Source organism: Euprymna scolopes, chromosome 18, assembly GCF_053919585.1.
Source record: "Euprymna scolopes isolate OS-2025 chromosome 18, ASM5391958v1, whole genome shotgun sequence".
Lineage (NCBI taxonomy): Eukaryota > Metazoa > Mollusca > Cephalopoda > Sepiida > Sepiolidae > Euprymna > Euprymna scolopes.
In genome coordinates this window covers 42,899,507-42,919,708 of record NC_136499.1, presented here as the reverse complement: position 1 = coordinate 42,919,708, position 20,202 = coordinate 42,899,507, and positions in this window count along the sequence as shown.

Genomic DNA, 20,202 nt, shown 5'->3' with positions numbered 1-20,202 from the left:
GGTGTATCAGAATTTTAGGCGGAATTTTTGACACCCCCAACAAAAAACTGCGAATAAAATATATAAAACTCGTAATTTCTGCTTTTAAAGTTGGTTGTCAATTTTCTTTATGAAATATACTTCCAAAATAAACTATTACAGTCGTTTAAAACATAATAGAAGTATTATTTTTTATTTTTTAAAAACAGTTTGCTTTAAATTTGCGTTTTCCGGTTTCGTAATACGGCGATTCATGTTTTGGATCAACCGGATCACGTGACTCTTCTGGCGGCCATGTTGTAAGCCCTAACGGTATTTTTGGAGATTACCGTCTTTGCTTGAACTTTGTTGCCTAGGCCCCGTAGCATTCGCTGTATATTTAAAAATTAAAAAAAAAATTTTCTTTATTTAATTGTTATTTAATTATTTTTTGACCTACAAATGCGTCAGATTGTTTTGGGACACCCTGTAGTAGGACCAATAATTAATTAATCCGAAACAAAGTAACGAAATAGCAGAGCTGGCCTTCGGGTTAAGATCACAGTGTAGTATCTGCTCTGATGCTACACTTAAGTCAATTTGTCCTTAGTTAATGTAGGGGAAATCGTTCTATACTAAGGCAATGTTTATTTTTATCTACTTCCGGACTGCCTCCTTTTTAGGGAGATGGTCCCCCCCCACCATTGAAAACAACACTGTGTCACATTTTGCTTTTGTGAAGAAACAAATAAAAATAGCAATAATAAAGTTTTCAGTTTCTCAAATTGAAATCATGCCATGTCAATAAAACAATGATATTTAATGGAGAAAATTATTTGTTTTATTTTTGATCATGATTATTATTATTATTATTATTATTATTATTATTATTGGCTCACATGGAGCTTTCACACAAGTCAACAAACGATCTGATTGGAAACCTGTGGTGTTCTCTGGAAGCTGAGTGACAACAAGTCTCCCCAGACGTCCAGCTCTCTCCACCTCCTTCGGTAGCATTTGCAAATGAATTTGCATCATCGCAACAGCCTCTTACCATTGATTTCTCGCTGGCAGTGGTTTATACTGGAATTTGAGTGGCACTAAGCCTCCCCAAAGTCCCAGTTCTCTTTGCGCTTGTCCATCCGAGGTCTGGCCAGTGCTCTCTCCTCTGTCTTTCAATCCTTCTTGACCCTTCTCGGCTCTTTGGTATCACTTTTCTATTGGGAGGAACGGTGATTCTTCTTCTTCTTCTTCTTCTTCTTCTTCTTCTTCTTCTTCTTATTATTATTATTATTATTATTATTTTTATTATTATCATTATTATTACGGCGACATGTGAGAAAGAAAGAAACACATTATGAACACTTGCTGACGAGTAGGAGAAGCGAAAAAAAAAATCTATAGTCGTTCTCCCTTTGACGGATCAATCAGAAATAAGAAAGAAATGATAGCAAATATTGGAATCTATATTTGCTCGGAACAATACTGAATCATTTTTGCCAACAGATATAACGTCAGAAAAAGAATGGATAAATGATCGGGTGATACGAAAAACCAAAAACAAACAAAATAAAAAAACAAGGAACATTAAAATTATTAGTTTGATGAGGGTGATACAAATAGCATGCGCCTTCTGTAAGAAAATAGTGGTAGGCAAACCTAGAACTGTCTGATTAGAAACCGACGGTGATTATGCAGAGTAGGTTGGAGTAGGGAGTTCAAAATGGCTAAATAAAAGGAATTTTTTTTTTTTGCTTGAGAGTCAGTTTGGCACTTGTGCACTAGTACGAAGGTACAACTTATTTGGTTTTCAGTTGAGACATTTGGAGAGTGCATAGCAGGCGCAGGCAAGCGTACATCAGAGATCGAAAACTATTTTGTGTTATAACTTTCTTATATTTATTTTAACTTAATAAATGTGTAACAAAAACTTTCTCAATGACACAATAACAACAACAACACAACAACAACAAACACAACAACAAAAACAACAACAACAACAACAACAAACACAACAACAACAACAAAAACAACAAACACAACAACAAACACAACAACAAACACAACAACAACAAACACAACAAAAACACAACAACAACAACAAACAAAACAACAACAACTACCACAACAACAACAACAACAAACACAACAACAAACACAACAACAAACAACAACAGCAACAACAACAACAACAACAACAACAACAACAACAACAACAACAACAACAACAACAACAACAACAAACACAACAACAAACACAACAACAAACACAACAACAACAAATACAACAACAAAAACAAAAACAACAACAACAACAACAACAACAACAACAAAAACAACAAACACAACAACAAACAACAACAGCAACAACAACAAACACAACAACAAACACAACAACAACAAACACAACAACAACAACAACAAATACAACAACAACAACAACAACAACAACAACAACACCAAACACAACAACGACAACAACAACAACAACAACAACAAACACAAACACAAAAACACCACCACCACGAAAACAACAACAACAACAACAAACACGACAACAACAACAAACACAAAAACAACAACAACAAACAAAACAACAAACACAACAACAACAAACACAACAACAACAACAAATACAACAACAAAAACAACAACAAAAAACACAACAACAAACATAACAAATACAACACAACAACAACAACAAACACAACAACAACAAACATAACAAATAACAACAACAAAAACAACAACAAACACAACAACAACAACAACAAACACAACAACAACAAACACAACGACAAACAACAACAGCAACAACAACAAATACAACAACAAAAACAACAACAAACACAACAAACACAACAACAACAACAAATACAACAAATACAACAACAAAAACAACAAATACAACAAAAAAATATACATACATACATACATACATATATATATATATATATATATATATATATATAGATAGATAGATAGATAGATAGATAGATAGATAGATAGATGATGCCACTAATAGAAAATCTACATGATTCTTTTTATGTGTCAAAATCTGAGCCAAATCAAATTATTAGTTTACAAATTACAGTTACTTAAGTGAATCTATTATTGCAAATTTCAAAAATGAAAACAAACAACCTCCCCCCCCCCAAAAAAAAACAAAGAAACAAGGAATTCCGTGTGTTGGGAAAGCATTGGTTTCTGATGGAAAATAATACTGTTCAACCAATCAAAGCAATAGTTTGATAAATGTTACTTTGTTTTGTCGGAAACAATGGTTATAAGTGGTATTATTACGGAAATATCTTCAGACAAGGCGTGAAGCCACTTGATATAAAGAGTTAAAAAAACGAAAGATGATTATCACATAGGCAGGAGATGCATGAAAAGAAAGAACGAGGTTGCAGATAGGAGAAAAAAAACAGTCAGCAGGAGCAGAGTTTCACAAACTTGCAGTTCTTGAAAAGGAACTGCTGGAATAGGAAACTGTATTATAATGAGGTAACAAAACAGCAAATTGATAGAGACTACGAAACCAATGAATCAAATGAGATGGAACAAAAGAAACAAGAAATAGACCAAAAAATTGTAAAGAAGTTATACGATAGTAATATTTCTAGAAAAGACTGAAACTAGCAACATTATGTTTGTGTGTGTGTGTGTGTGTGTGTGTGTGTGTGTGTGTGTGTGTGTGTGTGTGTGAGAGAGAGAGAGAGAGAGAGAGAAAGAGAGAGAGAGAGTTGCAAAGAAGAAAGAGTGGGACCAATCAAATTACACATACGTTTTTATACCTTATCAAGTACTCTCAAATTTAACAGAGATTCACACTGCCACATATGACAACAGTAATTCATACATGGTCTTATAGTAGATTTTTAGAGATAGCGAATAGTCTCGGTAGTGAGAAAATGCTCAGAGAACCGATTTCATGAGAATCAGAAAGAGCAATGGATCTAATATGTGAACCCAAGAAAGATTTGATGAGAAAGAAATACCAAGAAGTTCCAGAGCCGACTTCACATCAAGAACATATATGAGAATCTCAGGAAAAAGAACATGCTATTGTATGCTGAATATAAAAGCGGTCACACAGACCCTATAATATTATTGTACCATCTCTTTTCAAACTGAAATATACTTATCTAAGAATCTGATAAAAGCAGTTTCAGAATATATCTGGTTATAAGGGTCTAGGTCCAAAACTCTTGTAGAAGTTTGTGACATATTTACATTCTATGGATGCCCAGATTGAATTTAGACCCACAATATCATTATACCATAGTTGGATGGAACAGATACTACACTTTACACCTATCCCAAAGACTACGAAAATGATTTTTAGTTTGTTTCAGGCTAGACACAACAGTCAGATCAGATAAAAATTTAGAGAATTACTTATTTTGCATTACATCTTTATTGGTCGGGTGATCCCATCTTTTAAGAATGGCCTGAGAGTGATAACGTACATACAAATATGAAATTAACTTAGCGTATTATTATGTAGATATTACTGTCGTGAAGATCTCATTTGGATTTAATATATGTTTTAGACCAAAGGAATAGCTGTCTAATTGAGCCAGCACTGACTACCCATTTTACTATTCAGAAGCTTTTGTGTCTAAATATTGAACTCACTGTTCAGAACCTGACATCTATCACGCCATGGTCATATAAATGTGCTGCGCTGCTCAGACATATGATTACATGAAATTCGCCCCTTCCTACTTCACCAATACCAGTTTCCTGTTTGGTAACAAGATTTTCACTTATCAGACGTTTCACTTATTAGACCTATAGTCTGACCATAACAGAGAAGTGGCGGTGGCTAAGTGATTAACGACGCTGACTGATAACCACTGGTGTGTCGAGTTCGAATCCAACCCATTCCATGGAAACGTTTTCACTCAGGAATGTTGATAACCTTCCATGTGGTCCCTCCTGTAAGTAACCAACGTCTCTCTTGAAATAATTCTAACTAGAAAGATATCGAGAAATCGATAGCCAACAATAATCACCTGACTTATACGAAATAATTGAACAATGCTCAACAACTATATATTTTATTTTTTACTGTAATTACAATACAATTTGTTTAATTTTTATCCATGCTTGCGTTTTTTTCATGGCTACCATAATCTTGATATATATAAAAAATTATGTTTACAAATGAACGGCGATAAACAGCGTCCTGTGTTTTGTCTCATTTACCAAGGAAGACAAGAGAATTCGAATACTGGCCCACTGATTACAAATACGGGTAGTAAGAAGAGACGACTCGTACAGTATTTATTTGAACATCCGGGACAGTGAGTCCAGAGATATAGTTATCAAATTAAGTTAGTTTGACTAAGCTGGATTTAAGTCGATAAAAGAAGAAAATAATTCGTGTTTTGGGCGAGGAATTTATTCCGGAACTTAATGTTAGGAAGAACAAAGGTGAAAAGAAAAAAAGTTGCCCGAGTGAATGCCGAATTATTTTATTTTGTTACAAGGCCATTATTATGTTAAAAAAAAAAAACACACACACACACACACACACACACACACACACACACACACACACACACACACACACACACACACACACACACACACTACAGTAACTACAAAGGGAAGATTAATTTTTTTATATTCATGGCTAAAAGAGAAGAAAGGAAAAAACTACGAATATCATAAATAAGTAATCCCTTTGTAATTGCAATATTGAAAATTTATACTTCATAAAATATCATTCTATATATATAATATATATATATATATATATATATATATATATATATATATATATATATATATGTGTGTGTGTGTGTGTGTGTGTGTGTGTGTGTGTGTGTGTGTGTATGTGTGTGTGTGTGTGTCGCGGTATCAACCAAAAGAAACCGCTCTTCAAAAAAAGGATTCCAATTCAAAACATAAAAACCACTAGGTGTGTCAGAAACTTCGTGAAAAATATTGAATAATTCGACCCCCTGTCTTTCCAAGGTTATAACTACTCGAAAAATGTAATTCAAATCCTAATTTATTTTTCAATTAAAGGAGCAATGACCAAGGTTTTATTTTAAAAAACAAAAATAAAAACAAAAAACAACGTGATTTAAAAAAAAAAAGGTTTTAAACTTCGGACTTTACAGGTAAATTTTTAAAAAACACTTTTTTTTTGCTTTAAATTTGAATATATTATTTATTAATCTTTTATCTTCAATTTTGATATATAAAACTTTGGTGAGTAAATTAATTATTTACTTTTTAATAGACATTTCAAAATGGGGGGGAGCGTCAATTAATTCGAGCCCCTGTCTTTCCAAGCTTATAACTACTCGAAAAATGTAATTCAAACCTTATTTTTTTTTCAATTAAAGGAGCAAGTACCAAGGTTTCATTAAAAAAAAACAAAAAAAAAACAAAAATACAAACAACGTGCATTTTTTTTTTTAAATAAAAGGTTTTAAACTTTACAGGTAAATTTAAAAAAAAAATTCTTTTTTTGTTTTAAATTAGAATATATTATTTATTGATCTTTTATCTTCAATTTTTGATATATAAAACTTTGGTACATAAATTAATTATTTACTTTTTAATAGACATTTCAAAATAGGGGGGCGTGAATTAAAAAAAACGTTTGTCTAAAATATTATATTCGATTTATTGGAAAGAGCATAAAATTTCACATTCACCCTGAAAATATCGTAAAAATAGAATCAATAGAAAAATTTTGATAGATTTTTAAAGTTTAAAAATTGAAAAATACTGAACTCGTAAAATTCAATTAATTTCATTACTGTTTAAAAAAAATATTTCTATTACTTTTTATACAACTTTAATAGTTTATTTTGGAAGTATAATCCATAAAGAAAATAAACAAACCACTTTTAAAAGAGAAATTACGAGTTTTTTATATTTTATTCGCAGTTTCGTGTTAGAGATGTCAAAAATTCCTACAAAAATTCTGATACACCTAAAAAACCACAGCCGACAATCCTTCGACAAGTACTTCGACGTGAATAATTAGCCCGTGGAACTCTGAATAGTACAATTCCCGCTAGAATAATATTCATAACTTTCCCAGCTTCAATTTGATATGACACATGAATATAAACCTCAAACAGATGACTCCCTACAGTACTTTAAAGACAAAAAAAAAAAACAAAAAAAAAAAAAACAAAAACAAACATAAATCAAAAACGAAAACGACGACCAGCGCTGCAAGCCATGGTGTCTACAACTACGTCCGTTTTTTTTCAACAAGCCGTCAGTCGCGGCTAGATCGCCGCACGGCAAGTTTGTACCCGTCAGAGGCCCAACCCAACTCAGCAGCAGCAGCAGTCATGTCCATATAGGACGGTTTAGACTACCCCCCCGACCCCGACAATGGCCAAACGCAGTAGCAGCAGCAGAGACCACTCGCTGTCGACTCGCTCGATTTCCAGTAGCCCAGCATCCCAAGTCAGCACGTATGTCCTGTAGCCACTGGAGACGACCTCGTAAACATCAGTTCAAACACCAGCTAGACACCAATCCTCAGCCTTTTTTTTTAAGAAAGCCAACGATATGTTATTTTTTCTTTAAAAGAGATGTTTATCTTGAAAGGCATGAAGTAAGCTTTCGCCCATATCGGAACTTTTTCAAGCGATATTTTTTTTTATATAGATCATTTGTTCTATAACATTGTCACGTGAGCCGCGAGTTGCACTTGAAAAGGCTTAAAAACTGCCCATTTAACATCTCAGCGGACTTATTACCCAGAGACTATTTTTACATTTCAAAGAGAAAAAAATTATATAAAAAAATACCGCTTGAAAAAGCCTTGATAAAGGCGAAAGCTTGCGCTATGTCTTTTAAGGTTAACACACACACACACACACACACACACACACACACACACACACACACACACACGCACACACGCACACACACACGCACGCACACACTCATATATTTCAAACTGCTTTCACACTACTAATTTACTATTGCAATTTAAAATGCAAAACAGATAAAAACTAAATTATCGTTGCTGAAAACCTTTCCAAGATACATAAATAGAAAATTTGTCGTGACTGAATCATCAAGCTATTCCATCGAACCTTAAAAGGCAAATGTCTGTAATAACTTACCCCTTTCTTTCTCTGCTTTGTTTTCATTCACTATCTTCATCACTTCCAAAAACAAGTAAGTTTGAAGTATTTTCCATCAATGAAACTCGTTTCAAACGTCAAAAGCGACAAATCTATGTGAAAGTAATCAGCCGAGGCGAAACTAGCAATCGCTATAAAATGAAGAAATAACAACTAAAAACTAGATAGAATTTTGAAGTCGGCTCCCCTCCCCGCATCTTTGGCTGGAGGAAGTATGTCGAAAAGAACTCAATGATTTGTACACGAATTTTCATCATTCCTACATAGTAGCGAGAATTAGGCGAACAGAAACGAACTGATACTCAAATCTATACACGTACTAAGTAGAACAAGGTAAACCAACACACATACACAATGCCACGGTGCCAAATACTCACAGATGTAGATTACTCACGTATATTCACTGATTTACTCCAATTTCGTGATCAAATAAATGAACACTTATTGAAAATAACTTTTATACACTTATAACATTTTAGATATAAAAATGTTTTGTTATAAAATTTTGTTCTTCTCAATTTTTGCATTTACAAAACTCTGTTCATGTTTTTAGTTAGCACTTGATAACTGACAACCCTTTTATTCTTTCAATGTTTCACTTATTTCCATTGTATTATGAACGTCTGCATATGTTTTTCATTTTCTTCCATTCACTAAAACATAACTTTTATACTCAACACTTTTATACCCGGTCGAAATATATGTTTAAATATGATACTTTAATTAATGCATATTTCGTAGTTATTATTATAGAGACAATTCTCTATCGATTATTATATTGTACCTAATATATACTAGTGATTTCAAAAGTAAAAAAGAAAAATTGACTTAGGTTCTATCAGCTAGAATCGAAACCATCACTTACACTAGGCCAAAAACAGTTTTCTTTTTCAATTTTGATCTCTTAGCAGCTATTTTATCGGCTAATAAACCAATCAAAAGTGTTCCCCTGGTTTAAATATCTATATATTAAGTATGGAGATCAAAGATACAAGGAGGAGTTTGGTAGAGACTTTCCACACACATATAGGCAATATATATATATATATATATATATATATATATATATATATATATATATATATATATATAGTCATCCACATACAGTAGTTTCGTTGTATCACAACTCATCAGTCTCGCCAGGCAAGCACCTTTCACAAGCCGTGTTGACAGTCGGCAGCTCTACCTACAAGGCTACGAATCGATCCCCGCAAATGTCCCTCATAAAGTGCCTATTAAAGAAGCACTTGCCCATCGCTCCACAGTGCTCAAACTGCTAGTTTGTTTACAAATAAACGGACAGTGAGTGAGCTATATATGTATGTATATGTATATATATATGTATGTATATAGGTATGTATATATATGTATATATATATATGTATATATATGTATGTATATCTATATATATGAATATATATGCATATATATATGTATGTATGTATATATATATGTATGTACATATATATGCATGTATAAGTATATGTATATATATATATATATGTATATATATATATATATGTATATATACATGTATGTATATATATGTATGTATATATGTATGCATATATGTATGTCAGGTCACACACACACATACACACATATATATATATATGTGTGTGTCAGGTCATGTCATATGCTACTCATACCATATAACCCAGTACTACCCGCCTAATGGTTGGGTCACCGGTGACTAAACTGGTACCCCCACCAGACTTGTTTAGTGAGGAGGATGGCTAGTCTCCCTGGAGGATTAAAAACAACAACTGAACAAAAACAAAAAATGAACCCTTTTTCGGGGTCAACGGCCAACTAGCACCGTGTGTGTATGTATGTATGTATGTATGTATGTATGTATGTATGTATGTGTGTTTTGGGGTGGAGAGAACTGTAAGCCGTGGTGAAGGCAACCTTTCTAGGAGAAGCAAATCTCTGATTCAAAAAACCATAAAGCGGGAGACCAGTACCCGCATTAAGCTGGTCTGCAGTTTAACTTATTGCTGGCTATCTTGCTCTTGCTCGTTGCTGGATCTCAACATTTTGAAATGAGAGAGAGACTTAGCTGTCATATAAAGCTAAGACTCTATAAAATCATATGTGTATAGATACTCCTTCAGGTATTTGTCTATAAAAGTGGTCCTGTGGCGATGGAAAAGTTGTGACGCATGGAGGCTTGAAATGCTGGAAGCATCTAATAATTGATCTCTATGACCATCTTCAGTGTCATGCCTGCTTGAGCGTGTGAATTCACCGGTAGGACTAAAAAAAAAGTCATTTTTGGGCTCATGGACTTTAAGTGTCTGAGGGAGTGGCACTCGTCTGACAAGACGTTGCAATCATCATCATATGCATGTAGTTGGATTGTTGTTTTCATTTGATTCATACGTTGATTTATTTGTAAAATAATGTGTGAATTTGTCAACATCATCATCATTATCTACCGCAGAAGTGTGCGCCTCAAACAAACTTTGTATTTAAAAAAAAAGTCCAAGCGTCTTTAATACATATCAGTTGGATTGTTGTTTTCGTTTGATTCGTATGTCGATTTATTTGTAAAACAATGTGTGAATTTGTCAGCATCATCATCATCATTATCTGCTGCAGAAGTATGAGTCTCAAACAAACTTTTTATTAAAAAAAAGTCTCTTCTACAAATTGTTTTTATTGGATTGTTTTTTTTTCTCATGTCAAACTCATTTAATCGTACCAATCACCATCATCGTCGCCCTGATCATTGAGTATTTATGACTTTTGGAATGTTCCTTCATGTGTATTTTACATATATATGTATGTGTACGTATGTATATGCATATGTATGTATATGCGTATATGTGTGCCTATACGTGTGTATGTTTGCATGTGTGTGCACATGCATATATATGTTGGCGTACATCTGTATGTATGCATGTGTTTATTTCCATGTGTATGTGGGGTGGAGAAGACTCTAAACGAAATTTCCTGGTTCAAAAACTTACAGCATACTAGCCTGTGGCCCTAATTAGATCCATTTGCACATGCGTATTAGAGCAGTTTAAGTCGACTCACACTTGGTAAGTTCTGATTTCTTTCAACTTTGACTCCATTTTTGACCCCTTAATAACTATTTTAACCGGCTAAAGACCCATAAAAAATGGCCTACAAAAATGTAATCATTTCAGCCGCATAGCGTCCCTTTGCGAGCTTTCGTCTCGGAGGAGATAGAGTTTGAAAAAAAAATGGAGACAGACAAACAGACAGACAGAGATAATGAGTTTTATAAATGAGATAAGCAATCTCTAAAGATGAACGATATTGTTGCCAAGAAATGTAATACAGCAAAACAATGCAAAAGTTTTCACGACAAGCAATTAGCGTCTAAAGCATTTTGAAAGCCTTATGGAATTCAGCTTGTATTGTATCAATTATACTATCTTGTATTCCCACCTCGTTCTCTCTTTCTTTATATTTTCGCTATTCGTAGACATAAAATTGATCAAATGCATCGTAATTTCTTCAATTGATTGATAATCTGATATCATTTATCCACGTTTGTAGAGTCTCTATCTGATATTGGGACAATAAGAACATTTGATAGCCGTCACAAACCTCAATTAACTTCTGATATCATATTTCCACGGTTTCAACACTCTTGTTCGTTCTAATTCCAGATTGTTTGAACCAGGCTTGATTTTCACTGATACCGGATCAAACCAACAAATTAGTTTGAGCTTAGTCATGCTTTTCATATGGAATATATATATATATATATATATATATATATATATATATATATATATATATATATATATATATATATATATATATATATATATATAACGACAGAATTATACATCAATCAAAACATCGCGTGGACAGGAAAATAAGACAAAGGAAATGTCCGACAATAACTAAGTTAAAGGAAAGGAAGCAAGAGAAATAATAATAATAAAAAATGTCGGAGATTAAAAGTTAAATCAATTCGCAAATAGACTATTATTTAAAATAAGAGTTGTGTAAAAAAAAATCTCATTTAAAACGGCAAAATAAATGAAAAAACAAAAAACAAAAAAAAAAAAAAAAAACAAAAAGAACAAAAGCAAAAAACTTAAACAAAGGAAATGCTATATATAAGGTCAGATGTTTCTCCGCTTAAAAAAGATGAGGGATTGGGAACACCGTAGATAAATTTGAAATTATGAATGGCCTTTAAAAATGTTTTAGAGGAATATGGGGAAAGAGAGGGAGGAGAGAAGGATATATATATATATATATATATATATATATATATATATATATATATATAAAATAGGCTCCTTCAGTTTTGGACAAACTAAGGATGCTCACGAAGGGTTGCCTGCGCGTGAAATTTTTGTGGCAGGTGGTGCGCAATCTCCAACCACACCTCTCCTGAGACGACATTGTTAAATACCAGTGGCAAATGAAGTACAGGACGACTGGAAACAAATGCCGAGATAAGCGGAGAGCACATACAGTGCCTAGAATTCCCAAATGGTCACCCATCTAATACTAACCAGGCTCAACGTTGCTTAACTTCGGTGATCTAACAAGGACCGGTATGTCAACGCAATGATGCCGTGTGTGTGTGTGTGTGTGTGTGTGTGTGTGTGTGTATATATATATATATATATATATATATATATATATATAGAGAGAGAGAGAGAGAGATAAATAAAGGCAGGTAGAGCAAGAGAAAGAATAATGCCAATTGTGTGCAGTTCTAGGAGGTCCACCGTCATAGACTTTATCTTTCCTCTCATAGTTCTTGCAGTGGGAGAGAACTAAGTGCCCACCATTCATTGTTTGGTGACATTCAGCTGTAAAGTTATGTTGGAACACAATGGAGTGTGTAAATATCTCCACTAGATGATCTGTAAAAAGTTGGGTATCCAGTGTAGTAGCAAGTCATGGGAACATGTTTACCAGAAAGAACAGTTGAAAATAAGTCATGCACCATCCACTATGGCTATGCAATTCCTACAGCTACGTACCTAGAAAACGGAGCTCTTAAAATCTGACTTGTTAATATGGGACAAGAATGAGAAAGAAGCAACCTTAGTAGAAGTTAGTGTCCCCAATGATGTAGGGTTAAGCAGAGCTGAAAATGAAAATATAACGAAATACCAAGGTCCAAGTTCTTATTTACGTCATGAAAAGAAACTGGAATCATAGGAAGATCTCCATCATTCCAGTAATTATAGGAGCGACTAGGCTCATGAAAAAGAATTTCAAAAACTAACTGGCAAATATATTCGGTGAACTAAGTGTAAGAGAGATAGAACTTTCTGATGTTTCTTAATCAAGCATGTCAGTTTCGCAAAAAAATGTTTTCTTTAATAACTTTTTTCTACCATATAGTTTTTCATAATTTTTTGAATATATTCATTACTGTAACATGACAATTAAGTAGAGATCATTGATTTACCTTAAAATCCAATAGTGTAGTTGCACTCTTTAATTTCACTATTATTAATTTAAGACCAATGAACGAACGCCGGTGACCAATTCCAATGGAAAGGTTTAATAAGGGTTTAATAAGCACGAAACTTACAGTTTATAGGTGATATCAGCATTCCAATGCCTCAAATAATTCAATACAATAATATCAAATGTAATGTATGGATGTTCAGATGTGCAAAAAATAGCTTTAATATTTTAATTGTTTGATCCTATTGTATGTGACATTGAAGTATGTGCTTTAATGTAAAAATGATAATTGCTAAATATTCGGTGCTTGCTTTAAGTCAAATAATTACTTATGAACCTTAAAAAACCATTTGTAAGTCGTATGTTAAAGATTATTACTGAAATGCACCTCTGTAGCATTTCCAACTGGTGAAGCGAAAAGTATGTATATTACTCCATAATTTGTCCCTGTATAATGGTAATGGTGGGAGTATCTAATTATAAGAGGATAAAAACTCCGTTCCTTTCTCTTACTTGTCAGTAATTTGACAATTACATCATGCCTCCCATTGTATTTGTTTTTGACTAATCAAATCGGTCGATTATATTTATCACGTAGTGTTTCACTTTCGCGTTTTTTTTTGTATTTGCATGCTTCTTTTCAGTTTCAATCAAGGTGGCTGTACTGTACAGACGAAGCCGAATTCCGCTCAAGTTTCATTCATGAAACCCGTACAAGAAGGACGTTGACCCCCCCCCCCCCATATGAGGCATTGAGCTTCCAATTATCGTCTCTTGAGACATTTTATTTCAAGCCTAAATAATTAGGCACATTATTATTTAAGTCCGTTAGAGACTTCCATTTTGGTATGAATTGCCGTCATTTATCATGAAATTCTGCACTATTCTCTGTGTGCGAGGATAGGATCTTTTTATATCAGAAAGCATCATATCGACCCCTTCAACGGTTGTAAACTCATATCTTCGAAGACAGATAAACCAGCGACTAGTTCCTGTTGAAGATTCAAAAACTATCACCTTTTGAGGTTGTTAACAGCTCTGTTTACAGAGGCAAAAGTGGGCATTCCTTTTTTGCAGCCGGGGATCAAATAAGATTTGTATTGAATTTTAAGGTAGACTTGTTGTGTTTGTTTTGCCACTGTCTGCGAGCAAATAGCAGTTAAATAAATATCTAACACCGCATAACAAAAATAAATAAAAAAATAAATAAAAATAAAAAAATAAATAAAAAACTAAAATACTGATCCAAACTTAATAGTGAAATCGATTAATGTGATTGGAAATTGGAATTTTTTTTTCAGAATATGTACTGATGTATGGCAAAAATGAATGGCTAAATAGGTTTTTAATGTAACAATTTTTTTTAATGGAAATGGCTCTGGACAAGGCATGATGTCACTTGATGTAAGGATTAAAAAATAATAATAATTCAAGGTAAAAAACTAAGGGCTAGTGATAAGGACTAGATGGATAGATTTCGACCCATAAAACATCAACTATTCCTCCTTTCGTCAAAAAATGCGCTGATTGGGTGTGAGGACAGAAGGATAAAATAAGGGAAGGAAGAATTACGAGGCTGTCGAAAATAAACCCAAGATTCACCTTCTACTTTCTTTAATTGTGTTTATAAAACTCATTATCTCCGTCTGTCTGTTTGTCTGTGTCCATTTTTTTTCAAACTCTATCTCCCCGAGACGAAAGCTCGCAAAGCGACGCTATGCGGCTGAAATGATTACATTTTTGTAGGCCGTTTTTTATGGGTCTTTAGAAATAAAATAAGGGAAGGAAGAATTACGAGGCTGTCGAAAATAAACCCAAGATTCACCTTCTACTTTCTTTAATTGTGTTTTTTTTTCATGCACTGAATATCTGCAACAACTTGTATATATTGATAAGAGAGGAAAATACAATTACAAATGAATAAAACCAAATTATTAACTTATTATAAAGTGGTTAAAAGTAGTTATGCAAATTAAGTATTCAAATAGTTGTCTTTATGTCTCTTGACTGTACTATATATAATATAAATCGGCCCAGAAAATCCATAAAGCCACTAGACGTAATAAGCTTAAATAAATGAATGAATAAATAAATAAATAAATACAATTTTAAAGTCAAAAACCATCCAACAATAAGAGTTACATAGACGGCAATTATTCCCTCTTTGTCACAAACATCGCTCATGGAATGTGAGTACTAAAGAACAAAATAAGGGAAGCAGGAGTTTCAAGGTTTCTGAAAGTAGAGCCATTATAATGTTTTCCTTTATAATGTTTTGTTTATATGCGAATATATATCTCTATGAGACTCTTTGTCCTACAATCGGTAACCTGGCTGATCAGACATTCTTTAGCTTAGTTTATAAAGCTATACCGGTCAAAGAAATAAGGGAACGCTCTCACTTTATATATAAGATGAAGTGACATGCGTGAATAAAAAATCTAGCCTTGTCACCTTACCAATAAAAGGACGTAATTTCGATTAGTGAAATAAATGTAGCAACCCTTTAGCAATATATAGACTATAAATCCCCATGTTCTGTTTATGGGGGAAAAGGAATGCCATATCATAAAAGTAATTTCCACGCACAAATGAAAGTTACGCAACATTGACATTTGTATTGTCATCAGCTTGTCCCTTTGAATTACTCAATTTTGCTGAATTTGCGTCTATTAATAATTGACCTGTTTAGAAATCAGCTACCAAAGAGAAAAGAGTATAATAATCCTAAATGTTATTAGCAATAAAGAAACACATTTATATTTATTAAAAAGCAGATCCTGGATAGTGTCATTCAACCATTCAACCATCGATGGGTGAATCCAATATAAAAGGTCAAGTGCATATATATATATATATATATATATATATATATATATATATATATATATATATATATATATATATATGTGTGTGTGTGTGTGTGTGTGTGTGTATGTGTGTGTGTGTGTGTAATCATGTAATATGTACATATGCGTGTGTGTGTGTTTGTACGTATGTATGCATGTAATACTTACACACACACACACACACACACACACACACATATATATATATTTCTGTAGAAATATATTTTCTTATAATATATATCAATCCTTACTTAAGATGCTCAATGTAATTACAGACAATATAGTGAATAAATGACAAAAAACTATATTCCAAAATTGATAGTGTAGTGTTGACCATCTTATTATTTATTCCTTTATTAATTATTATATTAATCAGTGAATCTATTATGCCCTTAACTCATTAGAAGAAAAAGCAACAATCAATCCATCAAAAGGAAATAAAGTGTGATTTGACATGATTAAAATCCGAAAATTGGAAGAGAAGCTGCAAATACCTTTAATATATTTCTATTACGTCATTTTGAATTTTAAATTTTGATGGATTGATTGTTGCTATTTCTTCTGATGAGTTAAGGGCATAATAGATTCACTGATTGATATAATAATTAAGTGATTGATTTTGCGCTACGAAAGAGATACTGACAAGAGTTGTAAATGTCAACTGAATTAAAGGAATAAATTATAAGATGGTCAATATCATGAATTTTGGAATATAGTTTTTTGTCATTTATTCACTATATATTGCACATAGAAATCACTTTTTCCATTACTTCCAACATAATAGATGTACTGAGACTAAAGCCGCTTTCAGAACTGCCAGCAACCACTGTAAGAAAGTAATAAAGAACGCAAGAAAGTTGTATGCTCAGTCCGTCAAGTCCAACATAGCTGAGCAGCGGCTTGGTTCCCACCAGTTTTGGCAAATAGCAAACAGAATCCTGAACAGAAGCGTGTGCTCTATCCCAACTCTCATAAATGGACCTGAGGTAATCTCGTCAGCATCAGACAAAGCCAAACTCTTTGCCAAGAACTTTGCAGCTAATTCTAACCTTTGCGACCAAGGCTGCCAACCTCCGATATTTCCTCCTGTATCAGAAAACATGCTATGTGATATACAAATATCTGTACATGATGTTGCCAAGCTAATCAAAAACCTTGATTCCAGTAAAGCAACCGGCCCTGATGGTATTCCAATTATAGTACTCAAAAGACTTCAACCTGAACTTGCGCCCATCCTTACAAAACTGCTTAAACGTTATCTTAAGGAGAAGTGCTTCCCGTCACCCTGGAAAATCTCATCAGTATGCCCCGTATTTCAGAATTCAGGTGATCGGTCATCTCCTTCACAGTACAGGCCAATAAGTCTCCTGTGCATCATGAGTAAGTTGCTGGAATCTGTGTTAAATAGAGAAGTAATCAACCATCTTAGCAAAAATAACCTTCTTAGTAACACGCAATATAGTTTCCATTCTGCTAGATCTACAGCAGATGTGCTTACAGTTATATCTCATAGGATTAGCAAATCTCTCGACTGAGGCTACCTTTCTAGGGCAATTGCTCTTGACATATCAAAGGCCTTTGATAGAGTATGGCATAAAGGTTTACTTCACAAGAGCTGGAAAATGTCTTCTACATTATTAAATCATTTCTCTCTGGTAGGTTCATAAGAGTAGTAGTTGAGGGGCAGAAATCAGAAGCTCTTAGTATTAATGCTGGAGTCCCTTGAGCAAGTGGTACAATGAGGAAAGAGGTGGCTTGTTATTTTTAATGCATCTAAAACCAAGCTTTTATCTTTACATCATCATCGCTCTGATACCCATCTGGCATTAATTGAAATGAATGGCTCTCGTCTTGGGGAGGCCTCATGTTTTGACAAGCTTCTGGGGTTGACCATTACTCCTGATCTTAAATGGAACACATACATTAAATCCGTTGCCAAGGCCGCTGGAAAAATGGTGGGATCCTTCTATCGACCCAGTAGATATCTCACTGCTGATGCAATTCTCTATCTATATAAGAGCCAGGTACGTCCAAGGATGGAGTACTGTTGCCATATCTGGGCAGGAACTGCTAGAAAGGACTTATCCTGCCTTGATAGAGTTCAAAATAGACTTTGTAGACTTATGAGGGATGTTCTTTTCTCTTCCTTGCAACCTCTTTCTCACAGAAGAGATGTTACGAGTTTGTCTCTGCTTTATCGTTATTTTCATGGCAGGTGCTCGGCTGAGCTCTAATCTATGGTCTCCCCCCTCGTCAAACTTTCACAAGAAACACCCGTCTAGCAGAAAACACTATCACTAGTTTCCCCCACTCTTTATCTGTGCCTAAACCTAAGCGTAGATTTCATGAGCAAAGCTTCTTTCTTAGAACTGCACGCCTATGGAATTGTCTTCCGTTTTTCTGCTTTCCAGCTGACTACAATATGGTTGTCTTAAAGTCAAACGTAAACAAGTTTTTGATGAGCCGTTCCATATAAGTTAACAAATTTACCGAATCTCCATTACTAATGGTTACTATATTGTCAAATTTCTACTGTACACTCTTTAACCCTTATCCTCGAGTGGCCTCTTGACCTTGATAAGTGGTAATGCCTATGTAAATAAATATATATATATATATATATATATATATATATATATATATATATTAGTCCTCGCGTGAAAGAGCGGGACACAAAATGTTTTAAATAATAATAATAATAATAGAATAACAATAACAAAGACTTTCGCTAGCGAGGACTACTATTGACCGTACCCTTTTGAAATTTTCATCTCTATTTTTCTCGTTATGTACTGAATATTTGTTAATGAAATCTATATGAAATATGTTCCTTATTAAATTTTAAAGATTTTCTATTCTGAAAAAGTTTTAAAAAATTTAATCTAAAAACGTTATTTTTAAGTTTTTGTTAAAAAAATTCAGATTTTCTTATTATTCAGACCCGTATTACAAAGAGGGGTTGCAAAAAAAAAAAAAAAGAGTTGTGGTGTGAGGAGAAATACAAACTAAAATAGAGAGAAGGAAAGTTTTAAAATATAATCTTAAAAAGATAAGATACAAGTTAGAAAAGCATTTAATCCAAGGCATGAAATTGTTAAACAAAATGTTTTTACTATAGGCTTTAAAAATAAAGGTACAAGATTCAATTTGAAATTTATTTATCTTCAAAGTGCACTTTTGTAAATTTTACAAAGTAAGGTATAAACATTTAATTTAAATTGAATCAAAATATTACCTTGGATTTATTTTATGTGATGTACATTTTGGTGCACTTTAAAAACATTATCTTTCATCTAGCAATTAATGATATGGAGTTAAAATTTTCAATGATTAAAAAAAAAAGAAAAAAAGTGCAACAGAATGTACATTACATAAAATAAATCCAAGGTAATTTTTTTATTCAATTTGAATTAAATTCTTATACCTTACTTTGTAAAATTTATAAAAGTGCACTTTGAAGATAAATAAATTTCAAATTGAATCTTAACATTTACGCGACACTGAACATCCTAATGTTTCGGACAAATGGTCGTTTAAAACCAGAAGTCCTCGTAGGGCGACTTAATAAGTAGTTGCTTTTCCCAGAATAGAAAGGAAAAGTTTTTGAGAACTGGTTTTTCTGTGGAAAGCAACCATTTATTAAGTCGTTAGATGAGGACGCCTGTTTTTTACCGACCATTTGTCATATTAGCATGTGTAGTGTCGTGACCATGTAAATTTGTTTATATATATATATATATATATATATATATATATATATATATATATAAAAGTAATAATATAAAAATATAAATATTTTCTACTAGGTCCCATCTTCATAAAAACACTCAATC